The sequence below is a fragment of the Centruroides vittatus genome, unplaced genomic scaffold (genome assembly GCF_030686945.1).
Source record: "Centruroides vittatus isolate TY-2023 unplaced genomic scaffold, ASM3068694v2 contig_799, whole genome shotgun sequence".
Classification (NCBI taxonomy): domain Eukaryota; kingdom Metazoa; phylum Arthropoda; class Arachnida; order Scorpiones; family Buthidae; genus Centruroides; species Centruroides vittatus.
This window is the reverse complement of record NW_027122516.1, coordinates 2,202,738-2,219,125: the sequence shown is the minus strand read 5'-3', so window position 1 is coordinate 2,219,125 and position 16,388 is coordinate 2,202,738. Positions and strand designations below refer to the sequence as shown.

Genomic DNA, 16,388 nt, shown 5'->3' with positions numbered 1-16,388 from the left:
TCCAGTTGTATAATATCTAATACTTCAGTTTGATTGGCTTATATAATATCTATATTATGCCGTTTCAAGTATTTACACAGCAAATATGATCAAATAAATCATAAAAGAATAACACCGAAGAAAATTTATGGAATCACATTGTTGTTGTTTCCATGGAATGTTACTAAACTATATACATTACTGCAATAAGATATATTGAATTTAGTGTTGCAACGATTTAGTATTCGGCTTATTCGGCCTATTTTTCGTTATTCGGCCGAATACCGAATACCTAAAAACAGGAGTAAAAAATAACAAAAACACAGTAAATTAATAATTTTGGTAACTTTTATTAATGCTGAACATACATTTCACGTTCGAGAAAGCGCAATTTTTTGTTTATTTATCTAAAAGATCAAAGGAAAAGTACAATTACGTGACTCATAGCCTGGTGATAACGAAGAAAAGAGACAGATAGGACGTCGGTAAAGTCACAGTTATGATTTCACAGATTCAAGACAGCTTGGTAGCCCGAACGGCCCCAGGCTTTCGCCCGTGCACGCTAAGTGACTTCCATTACAAACATTTAGCTTTCCGAAGTGTACGAGAACAATTATTTGGCATTGACGACCGCGAATTTCGTGCCAATAAGCTGCCTCGACTTGTTGGATTATGTTATAGACTCAATTTCATATTTATTTTTACATTTTCACTTCGCGGTCCTTCTCTGTTTTTTTTCCGTTATTTACACGTGTAGGTCATTTCATTGTTATCCACATTTGATATAATCACTTATCACATGTTGCCATGACGCTCGTGTCTGTCCGCTACAACTGTCAAGAATTAACGCGATTGGCGAAGCGTGGTGACAGCGGCCAATAGAAAGCATGGTCCTTGCCGTAATGCGATTTGCGCGCCAATTTTCGTACGTGCGTAAATCAAGCCGAATACTTCGACCGAATATACTGTTCGTTTCAACATTAATTAAATTTCAATAAATCTGTAATACGATGTTGAATTACAGAATTTTGATAATGTAAAATGTAAATTAAGATTTTAATAATGTTAATTGAATATATTCAATTTTAAATTAGATTGCTTAAGTACAGATATATATTAACCTACCAAATCATATTAAATTTTAATAGTTGTTTATGGATATTTGCAATTAAATAATCCAATTAACATTATCATTTATTAAATAATGATGTATCATAACTCTTTCGGTAGAATGCTCACAGTGGCCATTTTGTTACTGCGTAAACGCTGTAAGAGCATCTCTTGAATTACTGTTTCCGTGCATTTTTCGCTTTATTTTTGATGTTTGTGGTTATATACTGTGTATACCTGTACTTATTAAGCATGGCATGCTAAAAAGGTGTGGATGGAACGAAGGTTAAGAGGAAGATTGTAGTATCCATGATTGAAGTGAAAAAGGAACTTATAGCGAAGCATGAAAGCGGTACAAGCGTGGCTGATCCGGCTGCCATGTTAAGGTTTCGAAGTAGATTTTGTGCACAATTCTTAAGAATAAGGAGTGAATAAATGCAGAAATGTAATACGGTTGTGACTAGGGACATCCTGATTTGACAGTGATACCGTATCGATGCTTTCCTTTGACAACGAGTACTTTTGCTCCAATACCGGTGTCGATATCGATACTTTTTTTGGGTATCCGATCCGGTATCCCTACATTTTACACAGACAATGTCTGACCGAAACCGAATTTTACAGCTAAATCAGATGCTGAAACCGAATCTTAAACTATTTCGGCTAAGTTAAACTTTTACAGTGTATCCAATATAACCTCCTAAGCCTTTTAAGTTTCTGGTACCCAAGACGAAAAATTAACAACAAACTAACGTTTTCGATTCTCCTTCGAGATCTTCGTCAGGTTCTTTGACGGTTTTGAAATAGAATGCAATGAAAATAGAATGCTTTTGAAATTCAAATGATAGAACATCTCCCGCGTGCAATAATTGAGAACGATCCAACATGCATCTAATATACATGATACTATCATAAAAATGACGCTGTCCATCCGTACAGGAATACTACACTGCTACCATTGCGGGTGCACCTCGGAGATATATCGCCACGCATACGATAAAACGTTGCCATCTTTGAAATTAATACACTTCCCCGATTTTGACGCCTTGTAAATCTCAAGGGTCTCCAAGGCCCTGATGCGGTCCGTATCGAATGACCTTTTAATGAGGCTGGTTTTATCAAAATCTGCCTTTACATCGGGTTCCGTAGCGTACGTCGACAGGGCGGTGGTGTGTCTTTTTTTGGCAACGTCATACTTGTGTTCCGAGATCCTTCTTTGAACGGACCTCTTGGTAGATCCGTTTTTTTACAGTGTATATTAATGACCAAAAATAAATAAATGTATTACGTCAAATTTCATTTCCAGAATGTGTGTCTGCATAGAATTCTGATTACTATTTATAAATAAATATTTAGGTAAGCATTCTTCATTGCTTTTATTACTCGAATTGGACTCTCCGTGATGTTTAAAATGAGATACAATTTGTGCATATAGCAAAAAAAAAAAAAAAAAAAAAAAAAAATAAATGTACCTTCTCGGCAGTAAAAACAACTGGAACGTGATGTGACAGATTGAACGGCGACATTCCATTTCGATACCCGATGCCGATACTGGCTGGTATCGATACTTTTGTGATATAGGGACATCCATAGCTATGACAACATTGACCTTCAGATGATCGCATATTATTGAGAAAATGGAAGAATTTCTCCTAATGTTTATAAATTAGAAGCAATTGACTGATGATATCGACTCCTAGAAAAAGCGAAGCAAGCGGCATAGTGGCCATAAGAAATGATCACAGCGAGAAGAAAGGTATGAACGCCTTATTTGTGTTTTGTGTAATTATACTGCGATCTTTAGTTTTAATTATGTATTTTCAATTACAGAAAATGTTCATTGAATGTAAAAATTCATTGAACGTAGTTTATAAATATTAGTTCATATATCTGGTTGTTAAACGTTCAGTGCCACTGTGTTGCCAGAATTAAGGAGTGGGATACTACTGGGTGGTTATAATTAAAGTTGTCCTACTCAGACCTGTCTAGAGCCCGTTCTCTTAAACGTATTTTGATGAAACTTAGTATATATGTTATATGGACCATGGGGAAAAGGAAAATGCAAAAAAAATATTTAGTTTGAATTTTTACCACTAGGTGAAAAAATAGTGTATGAAGAACAAGAAACACAAAATGGAAACACGCGAAAGGTTTTTATTCACAACATTTGTTCAATGTGCAACCCATTTGCATCAATTACATGTTCAAAACGCCTCACAATGCAATTCATTTTCATCACACTTTCAAAACGTCTTACAGCATTGTAAGGCGTTTTGAACATGTGATTGATGCAAATGGATTGCGAATTGAACAAATGTGAATAAAAATCTTTTGTTTCCATTTTGTTTTTCTTGTTCTTCATGCGCCATTTTTCACCTAGTGGTAAAAATTCGAACTAAATACTTTTTTGCATTTTCCTTTTTCCCATGGTCCATATAACATATATACCAAGTTTCATCAAAATACGTTTAAGAGAACGGCTCTAGAGAGGTTTGAGTAGGACAACTTTAATTATAACCACCCTGTATATTAATTGTTGAAGAAGTAGCAGATCCAACGGAACGATGTAAAAAAAATGAATGAAAATATAATGAATAAATAAACATAATTTTTAAACATTTTAAAGAAATTGTTGAATTTAATATGTCATTCCATCTAAGTCAGTGATTCCCAAAGCAGGTGCTACCTCCACCTTGAGGGTGGTAGAAGATTGAAGCGCACAGGAAGGGAATGGGAAATAGAGATGTCGGAAGAAAAGGGAATAAAAAATCATTCTAAAATACACAAAAAAATATATTATAAAAAATATATGTACTGAAAAAGATAGTAGTCCAAAAAATTTGTGAAACACTGGTCTAAATCAAACACTGGAGAAAATCGTATTAAAATTCACACGGGAGAGAAAACGTACCAATGTGGATTATCTCCAGCGAAATACATTACAAAAAATAACTTAAAAAGACATTGCTATATTCATCGTACTTAGAAGTAATTTTACTTCGAGATTTATAAATAAACATTTGCAGAATTATATATGTTTCAAGCGCAAATGGTTTTAAAATAAAAGTTATTTGTTAATTTCTTTGAATTTTCTGAAAGTATCTAATTATAGTTTTTGTTTTGCATATATTTAATATCTTCGGTTTACCAGTGACAAACTCAAGGTTTAATCTTGAGAATACAAGTTACACGAATAAAAATTTTAATACAAATCAATAAAATTTCCCGATGTGTGATGTCTAATATATAAGTAGCAATCAAACAAACATTGCCCAATATATACAATATAGAACCCAATATTACAACATAAATTAATACATATTAAAATCCAGTAATAAAGGACATTATTTCTAATATATAAATATCTCCCAATGCTTTTATCGGAAACAGAGTAAAAATCGATTTTTAATAAATTTATGAAAGTTTTACAATAATTAAAAACAAACAAATAAATTGAGGTAGAAATATCTAGAATATATTTAATGCATATCCATTAAAATTCTAGAGATATTTGGTATGAAAATGTTTGGCTTTTCCATAAAATTATTAAATTTACTAAAAATTTAAAGTGAATTGCAACATTATCATTTGATTTACTCTAAAACCTAATGGATGTTTGTGTACAGTAGAAATTGAGTCCATTAAAGTGAAAGAAGTTAAATACACACTCATGATTCACAAAGATAATATCTATTGATTAAAAGATTAATATTAATTCGAAAGAAAAATTACGCTCATCTTCTTAATTAGTATTCGATAATCGATCACTAATTGAAATCCATTATCTAATTAAATGATGTCACTACTTATACACCTAATTAACTATAAAACTATCTCGTGTAATATATATCCATTAACTTACAGTCATTTTAAGAGAAAGTTTAATGCTACTCAGAAAGAAGCACTGTCCATTATTTTAACTCTCTTCAACTACTCAACAATGTCACCATTATGAACCCATTCAAAACCAACGAAATTTGCCTGGGCTGCTTCCTAAGACCATATTGTGCACATGCTCTAATCTACGGTTTCGAACCTTTCAAGACTTGTAACCATACAAACAATAACGTTCTAATTATCCATAATAACAAATTTAAAAATGCTTATATTCAATTTATTGAATTTATACTTTGGAATCATTCTATTATCTTATTGTGGCAAATCATTCCCAATTGGAATAAAAATGCAGTCTGTCTTGGATGGTACAATATAATTGAAGGAGATGCGACGCTCGCTAAATGTATAGTTATATGCTTGCAAGGTTCATGCTCTTTCATTTTCAGTTTTTGCAAATACAACAAACTGATTTTGGCATTAAAATTAAAAAACGAATATTTTCTTCGAAACATAGAATTAATAAACTACGCAACGAACGAGTTTTGTCTATTTGTCTCTTTCGTAATTATTTTCGCAATCATCAACCAGAATGCTCAGAATCTTTTAATCCTATATCCAGAAGTAGAGAAATCGGCAAAATTTGCAGGAGAAGCATTATTCTGTACCATCCAGCTTGAATTATTTTGCACTTTTCTTTTTGGCTTAATTGGTTACGGTTTAATAATGACAGTTATACTGTTAATTCTCATCGAAATGGAATTCAAGCAACTCTCCGAAGAATTGGCTTTTGTAAGAAGAAATGATGGCAATTCCTATTCAAAATTGAAAGATGTGATGATTCGTCACGAAAATCTATGGAAGTTCGTCGATCAGCTCAATACGAAATTCAGTTATCTTGTTATGATTGTTTATTTTGCTATCACTTCGACTACGAGTTTTCTCTTTTACATGTTCTTATTCACGGATGCAGCCGACATAGTTCGTTTTTCATTTCTAATAATGCTTATCTTGTTTACTTTCATATGCATTATTGCTGCATGTTTATTGTGCAGTTTTGCCTTCACGGTAAGAATTATTTTTATGTACTATATTAGCGTAATATTTTAATATTTTCTATTAATAAATTACTTGATTTTGCAGATGCAGAATGCCTTTCAGGACATCCGAGAATTTGCTGTATGCGGTTTACGTGTAGAAGAAAAATTAAAAGTAATAACAATCGTTTACATATGTACTGAAATTATAATTTTAAAAGAATACACACATTTATATAGTAGGAAATACACAAAACGAGCTCGGGTATTAAGTTCTCATCATCAAGAACCATATATTCATAGTAGAACATAGTAAACTAGAATGATCAAATTCTGTGTAATAAACCAAACATCACGTAAAAATGTTTTAAAAATGATAAACATAAAGTTTTTTTTCTGTACGGAAAATTGTAAATTCCGAGTTTTGTAAAGGAACTGTTTCAAGCTGAATAAAAACATTTGAATCTTCGTAGTTGATAGCATTACGATTCAAACTTATTCCTATAATGAAACTGGCTTTATCTTGAAGAATACTGTTCTATTATAGCTACATCAGCAAATTCAAATTTGTTTCGTTCCGAAATTACTAAATTGTATTTTGAATATGTGATTGTGGATGATGAATAATTAATACTCGAAAGCGCTCGAGCCGTTGCAGTGTGCTTCCTACTCCATTAAATCACTTTTTATTTACAGTTTTAATTTTTATGTGGTAATAATCTTAAATATTAGTAACAATAAAATAAATTTTTACGAATTTTTATTTTTGCAGATTCTAAATTTTATGAAAAGATTTGGGAAAATCTCCTTATGTCTCACCATTGGTGGTATCTATCCTGTTACAAAGCGAATTCCTTTCAAAGTTTGTAATTACTTCATAGCATAAAGAATTTTTAAATGTTGTTAAACATAAAAGTTGTACTTTAAAATGTTAGCATACAAAATTATATAAACTTTACATCAAGTCTATAACCCTTTTCAATAAAAGCTATTCTTTATATTGCTAATTCATAATTTATACAATACAGTAGAGCATCGATTATCCGACCCCCGATCAACCGTCACATCGGTTAACCGACCGCGTTCTAGTCGGCAAATTCAAATGCCCGCTAGTGATGCGGCGCTACAATATTTGGCTATGTCTTGGCTACTTTAATATTATTTTTGTTAAATTTTTGCGTGTTTTAGCTGGCAACACTGGCTCGACCATGAAAGAGAGGCCAGTATTTAAACCAGGCTTAATTTTCAATTTTTCCTTTATTTCTGTATTTATTTTGTGCAAAATAAAGAAATAATTTAACGATGATTATTATTTTTTAAAAATTTTGTTCGGCTTAACATCGATGAAAATTCAACGCGAAGTAGGCTAATAGCGATATACTAATATGCTTATTACATGGGATATACTAATATACTAATACACTATACTAATAATGTATTTTTTCATACTTTTCGGTTATCCGTTTTTTCAGTTATCCGACCAACCCCAGTCCCCAATTGAGTCGGATAATCGATGCTCTACTGTAATTAGAATGCGACAGATATATTATTTTATTCCTTTTAAGTGTAATTGAAAATTTCCATTATGCAGGAATATTGAAGAGAGAATTTTATTTGTCTTTAAATATATTAATTATTTAAAATGTTATTGATAGGTTTTTTAACAATTTATATTGAAAATTAACATCAATATTGACCAAATACGTTTTTCTTTCTATTTTTAACCATTATCTGGATAATTTATTTCATATTCTTGCAGGTTGCAAAAACATTGCATTCCTTCTTTTCGACTTTCAAGAAACTTAAAGATATATCGAAAGAAAAAAGCAGCTGTAATAACTTAACTTTGTAATTGAATTAATTCTTCAGAAAATAATTCCTTTGGACATTCGTATTTAATACAATTCATAATATGCCCATAATTTAAATAAATTATGTTTAAAATGCAATATGACCGTTGCAATACATGGCAGAAGGGAAATCTCTTGTTTCTATGAAGGATGAATATAGCTTGCTTAATTCGTTAATACTTAATAGTTGTTCTGTAAATCTAAACCGATTTATTACGATAAATAATTGTCGAATAAAGACCCTTTGATAGCGATAATAATAATTCTCAATTTCATGTAATTAGTAATAAATATTATTTCAATTTTTCTAATAATTAGTTGGGATGTGAAGAAATGTCTAACTGGAAAACTAAATTAAACTAATTTTAATTGTTTCCTTGAATATATAGTAGAACTGGTTGTTCTTCGATATGCAATGATTCTGGAAAACAATAAATACTTTTTAGTTTTCTTTTGCCAGGAATATTTCAGAATAGAAATACATTTGTTTATTATTGCAGAAACGTTTCTTTTGTGGTATCTTTTTAATAGAAATTGGCATACAACGATATCCATAAGACTTATTTCTCGTCTAACGGTGAAAGTGTTCTTTACAGTAAGATGCAAAAATATATAAGGGCCAGTCATCCAGCACTCTCTCAGAGACCCGAAAACCTATTGTGCCAGAGTGGACAGGAAGTTAAGAGGAAACCATTCTAACTGGTTCACCTGAAGATTCATGAACACTTATCAACATCATCCTGTGGTCGCTAGAAAATGCAGAATACTGACGAGACAGTTATTTTATCCTTAGTTCTAGCGCCGAAGACCGCCAGAACGCGTGGAAAGTGAGGCATTCGTAAGCCCAGACTCGATTCCCTGGGTTCGCATAATAAAATTTTAGGCTTTGTTGCAGAATATATTATAGAAAACTAGAATTCGTAAAATTGTTTTTTTTCACCAATATCCATAAAGAAATCAAAGCGTTTGTTATTTTTTAATCATTGCTAGTAATGTACTTGTAGATAAATCGGTTTGTAAATCAATCCACACACAATAATTTATGTAAAATTCAAATTACAATAATGAAAAATTATTATTAGAATTTAGATTATTGAAGTATTTGCGATACACTTAGTTACGCGTATACTAAAAACGGTCTCACGAAATTCAAGAATCACCTAGCTTGAGTGAGGTATTAAAAACAATTCAGAGATGTTAATAACCAGTATTTATTCAATAAAAACTATTAGTAAAATCAAAATTATAATGTACTTTGGTCTCCTTTTCTCATCTCTAATTACGTCAAATTTGAAACTTTTTTGAATAAAATCCTAAATTTCCTTTTTAGAAATGAATTCTTGGGTGTAATGTCGCATTAAAACACCGTTTATACACTCTATTTTTATTTAAATAAGTAAACGTTCAAATGTCTTATGTTTATCTTAGATATTGTATTTTCAGGTAATGAAAAAAAACTTGAAATTATTTCTATTTAAAAAAACATGAAGACGTGAATCATATAACTCTTTAACTTATTGATCAGAACCATCTTCATTGAAATATTTGATAAACTGTTGACTCGTTTTAATAAAAACGCGACAAGAATTTTATTCATATATGTTATTATATTCTTTATATTATTTGTATTCATATATAACTTCGCGTATGTATGTATTCGTATACGAGCTGACGCTGTTTACAAATATATACATAAACATTAACTTACACACACTGCTGTTTTACATATAAAAAGACCAATATTAAAACATAGTAAATACGAATATCTATATTTTAAAATAATTTATCATTTTTCAGTATTGACAAATGTACTCGTATTGATAGTAGTACAATAAAATTTTATTTATACAAATAGTTCGAAACATACATTTTATTCGAAACATCTACAAACAGTATTAACTTTTTATCTTTTCCTTCTTTTTCTATATATAAATGAGGATTATTTGTTTGTACGCTATACACTCCTAGGCCGTTTGATGAATCGCAATGAAGCTCGGTAGTTACGTTTAAATATTTCTAACTTAGCTTATGTTGTACATTCCACCCCATAATATTTTCCATTTGCTGATTTACACGAGCGATTCCTACGTTTTATTTTCTTTTTTAATTTTAAATTGAATGTAAATCAGCAAATTGACTATTATATATATATATTTTCTTAAATACTACTTTTCTACTATAAAGTACTGTACCTGTAAAAGTTTAGTAAAAGTTATTTATTCTGGGTTTTATTAATACTTTAAATTTGTGCTTATAGTATAGTATATGTCTTAATTTCATTTGTACTGTACATCAAATGTATGTTTATCTTGTTATATATTTTTATAATAATTTTATCATTAAAATCGAAAATTTATTTGTACCTTATTTTGTACAGTTTAATATGTACCAACTAAAGAGGGACGATATGAGCCCGAAATGTATTTTGTTAAAGCTACTTAAAACGAATAAAAAAAAGAGTTATAAGCCGTTGTAATAAGTTTACATACAAGACTATAAGAAACGTGATATGCGACTTTAGGCTCAAAGAATAAAGCAAGCTCAATCACGATGTTTAGCCTTCAACACTTGGCAGTGGAATATAAGTGCTTTTCACTGTAATCCACAGTACAGTTTAGCGTCTGACGATGTTTTTACTATTGGACCAATGTCTAAAATATGTGCTAAGTGTAGTGCTAAGGAGTGGGCTAAAGAATCACCTGAAATGTGTTGTAACAATGGAAAAGTGCAGTTACTCGTACTTTCAGAACGTCCTGAACCTTTGAAAACATTACTTACAGGCAATACATCTGAATCAAAAGATTTCTTATAAAGTATTCAAACGTAAAATTCTGCATTTCAGATGACTTCCTTCGCAGCTAATATCATTAGTAAACGAGGTTTTATGCTTGCATTTAAAGTTTGAGGTCAGGTATTTCACAAAATAAGTTCACGACAGCAATTGCCACATGAAGAACCAAGATACCTTCAATTGTTATTTGTTTCTGATTACCACCATGAAGCGCGAAATAGACACTATAAAATTTCTACAAGATTCGAACTAATTCTTCAACTTCATGATATGCTTCATTCTTCAAATAATTACATTCAAAGTTTTAAATATGCCCTAGAAAATGCACCTACTATAGAATACAAAATAATTATTGATGCCGACAACAGACCTCCTCCTAAACATAGTTAAAAATTTAATCTCCCAGAATGATCATTGCTGCGCAAGAACATGGCAAAAGAGACATTGTGCTTAAAACGCGAGACAATACTCCGCAATTCATCAGTAAAATTCATAGATCGTATGATTTTTTTGCAATATCCTTTTCTATTTCCTTTGGAGAAGTTGCATAACACTTTGAAATACTTCAAACAGGTGTACATTATAACAAAACAGTTCGCTGCATGGACTGCTATGTTTATAGATTTATGGTTCGTAGTAATTCATTAAATTATCTTGTTTGATAGAAATCTCTTTCATTAATTTACTGTTGATATGTATGCAAAAATAGAAGCAGTAAAATTATGTTATATTAGAACGTATCAGAAAGAATTAAAATGTGATTCATATATACATATAGAGGATAGAATCAATAATGATGTAGCCGGAAAAGGGCTTGGTAAAATTGGCATTTTTCCATTAAATATTGTAAGCATCCCACGTTACATGCATGAAAAAGCTCAAGATGCAATGATATATGTTCGCACTAATGGTCGACCTGATTTTTTCATTACATTCACATGCAATGCCAAATGGAAAAAAATTCAGGCCGAGTTATGACGTGGACAAACATACATTGACCACATAGCCAGGTTTTTCACTTAAAATTACTAAAATTGATAAACATAATCACAAAATGTAACATTTTCGGCCTTATACGATGCCATATGTACAGTACACACTACTGAATGGCTGCCACATGTTAATATTTGCATTTGGCTGATCAACAAAATTCAAGCTGATCAAATTGATTCGGTTATGGTAAAATTCCAGACTTTAATGCGGACGAAGTACTCTTTCAAATAGTTCAAACTCAAACGGTGCATGGCCCATGTAGTTTTTCATACAAGGTGAATTGAAATTTTGAAGACAATATATGAACTTTACCCAACACAATTTATATAAGACATTCAGACAAGAGAAAATGGTTATTCTTTATATCGCAGAAGAAACCTGGTGATGGAGGTTTTAAAACGAGAATCGGATTTGATGAAATCGGTAATAGTTGGATATGGAATTAATTTCGAAATTTATTGGTATATTATTTATTGCGGATTTCTCCTCGTCTCAGTAAATAAAATAAAATCACATAAGAGATGGCGCTACACACAGTATAACCTTTATTGCTGGGAAAGTTACTCAACTTATTTCCTGAATATATTTAATATCCTTTTTCTTGTATTACTAAATTAACGAAAAATTATTTGGTTGTGATACTTACCAGAATTATTATACAGAAAAAGCAAATAAAAAACTGTTTACAGAAGAAAAATGTTGCTTTGATTGTTCTATGGTAGTTTATTTATTCATTCTTAAATAAAGTTTAAATCTAAACATTTCATTAAGAAATTTCTTTTCTTCTAACCTACATCTAATATTTCAAAGTAAGCCGTATTAATTTTCCATTTCCAATCTGTTAACACACTTTCGATCTTTACGAAAATATTTATTTGGTGACATCTATGACAGCTGTAGTGTTTAATCTCGAAAGATAGCGCGAGTATTATATTTCTGACAGTGCACAACTTTTCTTACAGCGTTCAGTTAAATATATTACGAGAAGAATCTTCTCTTTTCTCAATTATCAATTATGGTAAGTTGTTTCACTCTTTTATATATTAATATCAAGTATATATCTATTAAACTTAGAACATCTAATTACACATAGATTTTTTATTAACTTTGATATTTAGCATTTTATAAATATGTTTAGAATTGTACAAAATATTCAAGAAATGATATTTGTTTATTTACATAGTAAATAAACTCTACTTTCTTTATACTATAATGGTAATTTTTCAGTTATCGGATTTTCAATTTTATTAGATTAAGTAGGTTATTGAAGATAGCCATGTAATGCTGTTGAACTGTTTTGAGTGAAAATAATATGACATGACAAAATAGTGAAAAAAAAATCACCATCAACGTCTTTCTCCAGTTGACGTCCTCTTGTTCTTTGTACTAAATACTGTACATAGCCATGCCTTGCTAATTAGGGATAACTGACATTTTACTATAGTTACTGTAATGACGCAATATTTCACTATTCTGTGATCAATGATTTCGTAATCACAGCGAAGAATACACCAAAACAATCTCAATCGTAGTTACAAAAATCAGCGGAATATTGAAATATTAGGTCACTGGCACCATCAATGTTTTAGTAACCAGGTTTCAACAACCTGTACTAAAATATGGCTGCCCATTATAGACCTGAACCGCGATGGTCTTATTAGAAAGACATTCTTTGTAGCCGTACATGTGAGCACAAAGAATATAAAAATATGACGTATTTTGTGATGCGATACTGAAAGTTATGAATTCATACGTGTATGATTACAACGATAAACACTGATTTTAATGCTGGATTGGGATAGCCGGCACATATGTTATGGAAGTATAAAGTTAGCGCAAAAATTTATAACATGAAACAGACAGAGGGCACGTTTCATTTATTAAAAAATGATCGAAGCGTTACCAGTTGAAGGATTATGAAGAAACTTACACATTTTAGTTATATTTTTTAATTATATTTGCACATAATGTAACTATTTCTGTATTTAACTTTTGGGGTTCCTGATGAAGAAATTTCCGCCGAGCGCCTGGTGGGGTCCCACAGACTCCAAAATAAAACAATACATTATATGGCTTGTAAAGATAATTTCAATGTTATGTTAATAATATATACAGTAAGTTTATTAAGACATATTTAGAATAAAACAATCATTGATTTACATGAAATATTTATTCACACGACTACATAATAAAAAACATCAACTTTTTTTGTTGTAACAAAAATATTAACTTTGTTTCTCTAGAAGTCATGATGTAATCTCAATATAATTTAAGTATTTTGGGTTCGTTTTAATGGCACTTAATATAATTATCTGTTAAAGCATAAAAATTAAGCTTCTTCACTTAAAATTTGAAATTGAGAATTCAGGCATTTTTCTCATAGGAATTTCGAATGTCCCATGCAAATAAATCTGGATCAGTTTTTACAGACGCTCAGTAGCTGCTTAAACGTTTATCTACTGACAACGTAAACGTGTTATAAATCAAGCAAACACGAAAAATACGAATTTTACACAAAAATATTACTTACACTTTTGCAACGCGAAGCGCCTGGTGGGTCTGTGAGGCCCGGCACTTATTTGACCACGTCTTGTTCGCAGAATATCGCGCGATAAAACTAAAAATTTTGTGAGGATCGCAAGCGCATGAAAAGCACTGAAAATACTAATAACCTTAAGTCGCTAACGCAAATATTAAAATAGTTATGAACTTTTAAAAATGAGTCGAGCCTCTCAGACCCCACCAGGCACCCCGAGGGTTAAGTATCAGACATACGCTAAGAGCAGAAGTCACTGGCACAAAATCGGCTAGAAATTGGTAAACATTCAGGAATTAAAATGGAACAGGTTAGAGGGAAGACGGAGTAGTAAGGAAGAAAGAAAATACAAGTCATGAAACCCTCTTGATAGAACTCTGATAGAATTCACATTACCCTATTTTTCAAAAAAACCTTGACATTTAGATATTCTTTTTACGTGAATAATGCCGTTATCTGACCCATTTGTTAAAATGTTTAAAACATAAATCAAATATAATATATATATATTTTTTCTTTTATTATAGAGCAGTTCCCTGACAACGATCCTCGCATCAATTTACCAAACAGACGTAATATATTACTTATTTGGTTCATGTTTAATTTGTTTCTTCATTTCAAATGCGAAGACGTATTTACAAAAATGCGATTGGTCGAAACTGCCAAAGTATAATCAAAGCAACATTTTTTTTCTATGTAAAGTTTTTTTACTTTCTCTCTATGATCATTTTGGTAAGTAATTTAATTAAATAATCTTTCGTTGATTTATTAATGACAGAACAAAGAAATTTCAGAAATGAGTTGTATAGCTTTCCCGGCAATAAAAGTAGAATTCTTTGTGGCGCTACCCGCTATGAAATTTTATTTTATAAACTTTTTATATTATAAATTATTACAAAAAGGCAAAAAAAAGTTAATTTTGAGATCAGAGAAGAATTCTGTTCAGAAAATTATAAAAGCTAGCAACGAGTAAAATTTTGATTAAATATGACCCCACTCGAGATATGACAATTGATTTCCCCTCTATCCTCCTACTCCTTTGATGTTAAACCAACAAAATTTAATAGTATGAATACACAATACACAAACTTTCATGCAAATTTTCAGAAATTTTTGACAAAAGGCACAGGAGGTATTAAGCTTGAAAAGGACTGAAGAAGATCCTGTCCCCAGTAGTTGAGTTTCTACACATAGTATGATCTTGACCAGAACTGTGCAAATAGTTTAAATCATATTATCAATTATATCATGTGTTTTAGGCTATTAATTAACATGATTTTGTAACTGTGCCATAATCCTGGCATTTTTAACGTTTTTCATACTGAAGCGCATTAGTAGTGTCTAATAAATGGCCGGTTCTGCTACAGAGACTTGTTTTCTTGAGGTGTTTTAAAATTGACGAAATGTGAATACATTCATTGTTTCTTCTAATATGGTGAATACCTTTTATGTAGTGAATGAGAACCATGTTTGAATGTCCTTGTTTTATAGAATCATTTGTTACGATTATAATTTATACGAAACCCTATGTTCACATTTGTATTGTTATAGAAATTTCAGTTTCACGGAAAACTGAGTGGTGTTCAGAAACCTAAAATTCAATGTGTGATCTTTCTAGCACGCTCCACTATAACAGTGGTGTCGATGTTAAGACATTTGCGTGTCTTTCAGACGTGTTCCGTTCAATCTGTAAATTTTCGTTTACGGTCACTGTAAGCTATAGTAAAAACAACCCGGTTTCTCTGAAATCTATAAACCACATCCCTTACTGTATATTCAGTGAAAATTTCTGTGCCTATTGTCGAAAATTAATATTCGATTCACTTTTGTGGAGCGTGCTATCAGATTGGCTTGACCAACCGTATTTCATCTAACAGTATAAAAATATATTATATTTAATTTTTATATAATAAGCAAGTAAACATCTGAACTATATTTTATTTCAGATGCCACAATGTTAACACCTGTAATTGAGAAAAATAATGAAATTGGTTTTATTCATCTTAACATTTTCTGTATGAAGAGCATACTTATATTCGATGCGGATCATACAAAGGTAAAGAAATTCAATATAGAAATCATTAATAAATTTAGACAACTTTATTAGTATTATTTATTACTTATATTACTGTATAATACGTATACGCATGAACGCAACAAGTTCATTGCTATGGAATTTTCTTATTTCAAAACATTGGTGCTCTTCTTAATTATTCTCACTACATTCACTTTAGATTATGCTCAACAGTACTAATCAA

General features: G+C 30.9%; 1 long non-coding RNA gene across 1 annotated transcript; it reads left to right on the top strand.

Annotated features, from left to right (window-relative positions):
- The first annotated feature begins 12,586 nt into the window (after window positions 1–12,586).
- LOC136981850 (uncharacterized) lies at window positions 12,587–16,180 on the top strand. The gene is made up of 3 exons (XR_010881781.1): window positions 12,587–12,612; window positions 14,658–14,862; window positions 16,077–16,180. It is a non-coding gene; the product is annotated as an uncharacterized lncRNA (long non-coding RNA).
- Window positions 16,181–16,388: the final 208 nt, after the last annotated feature.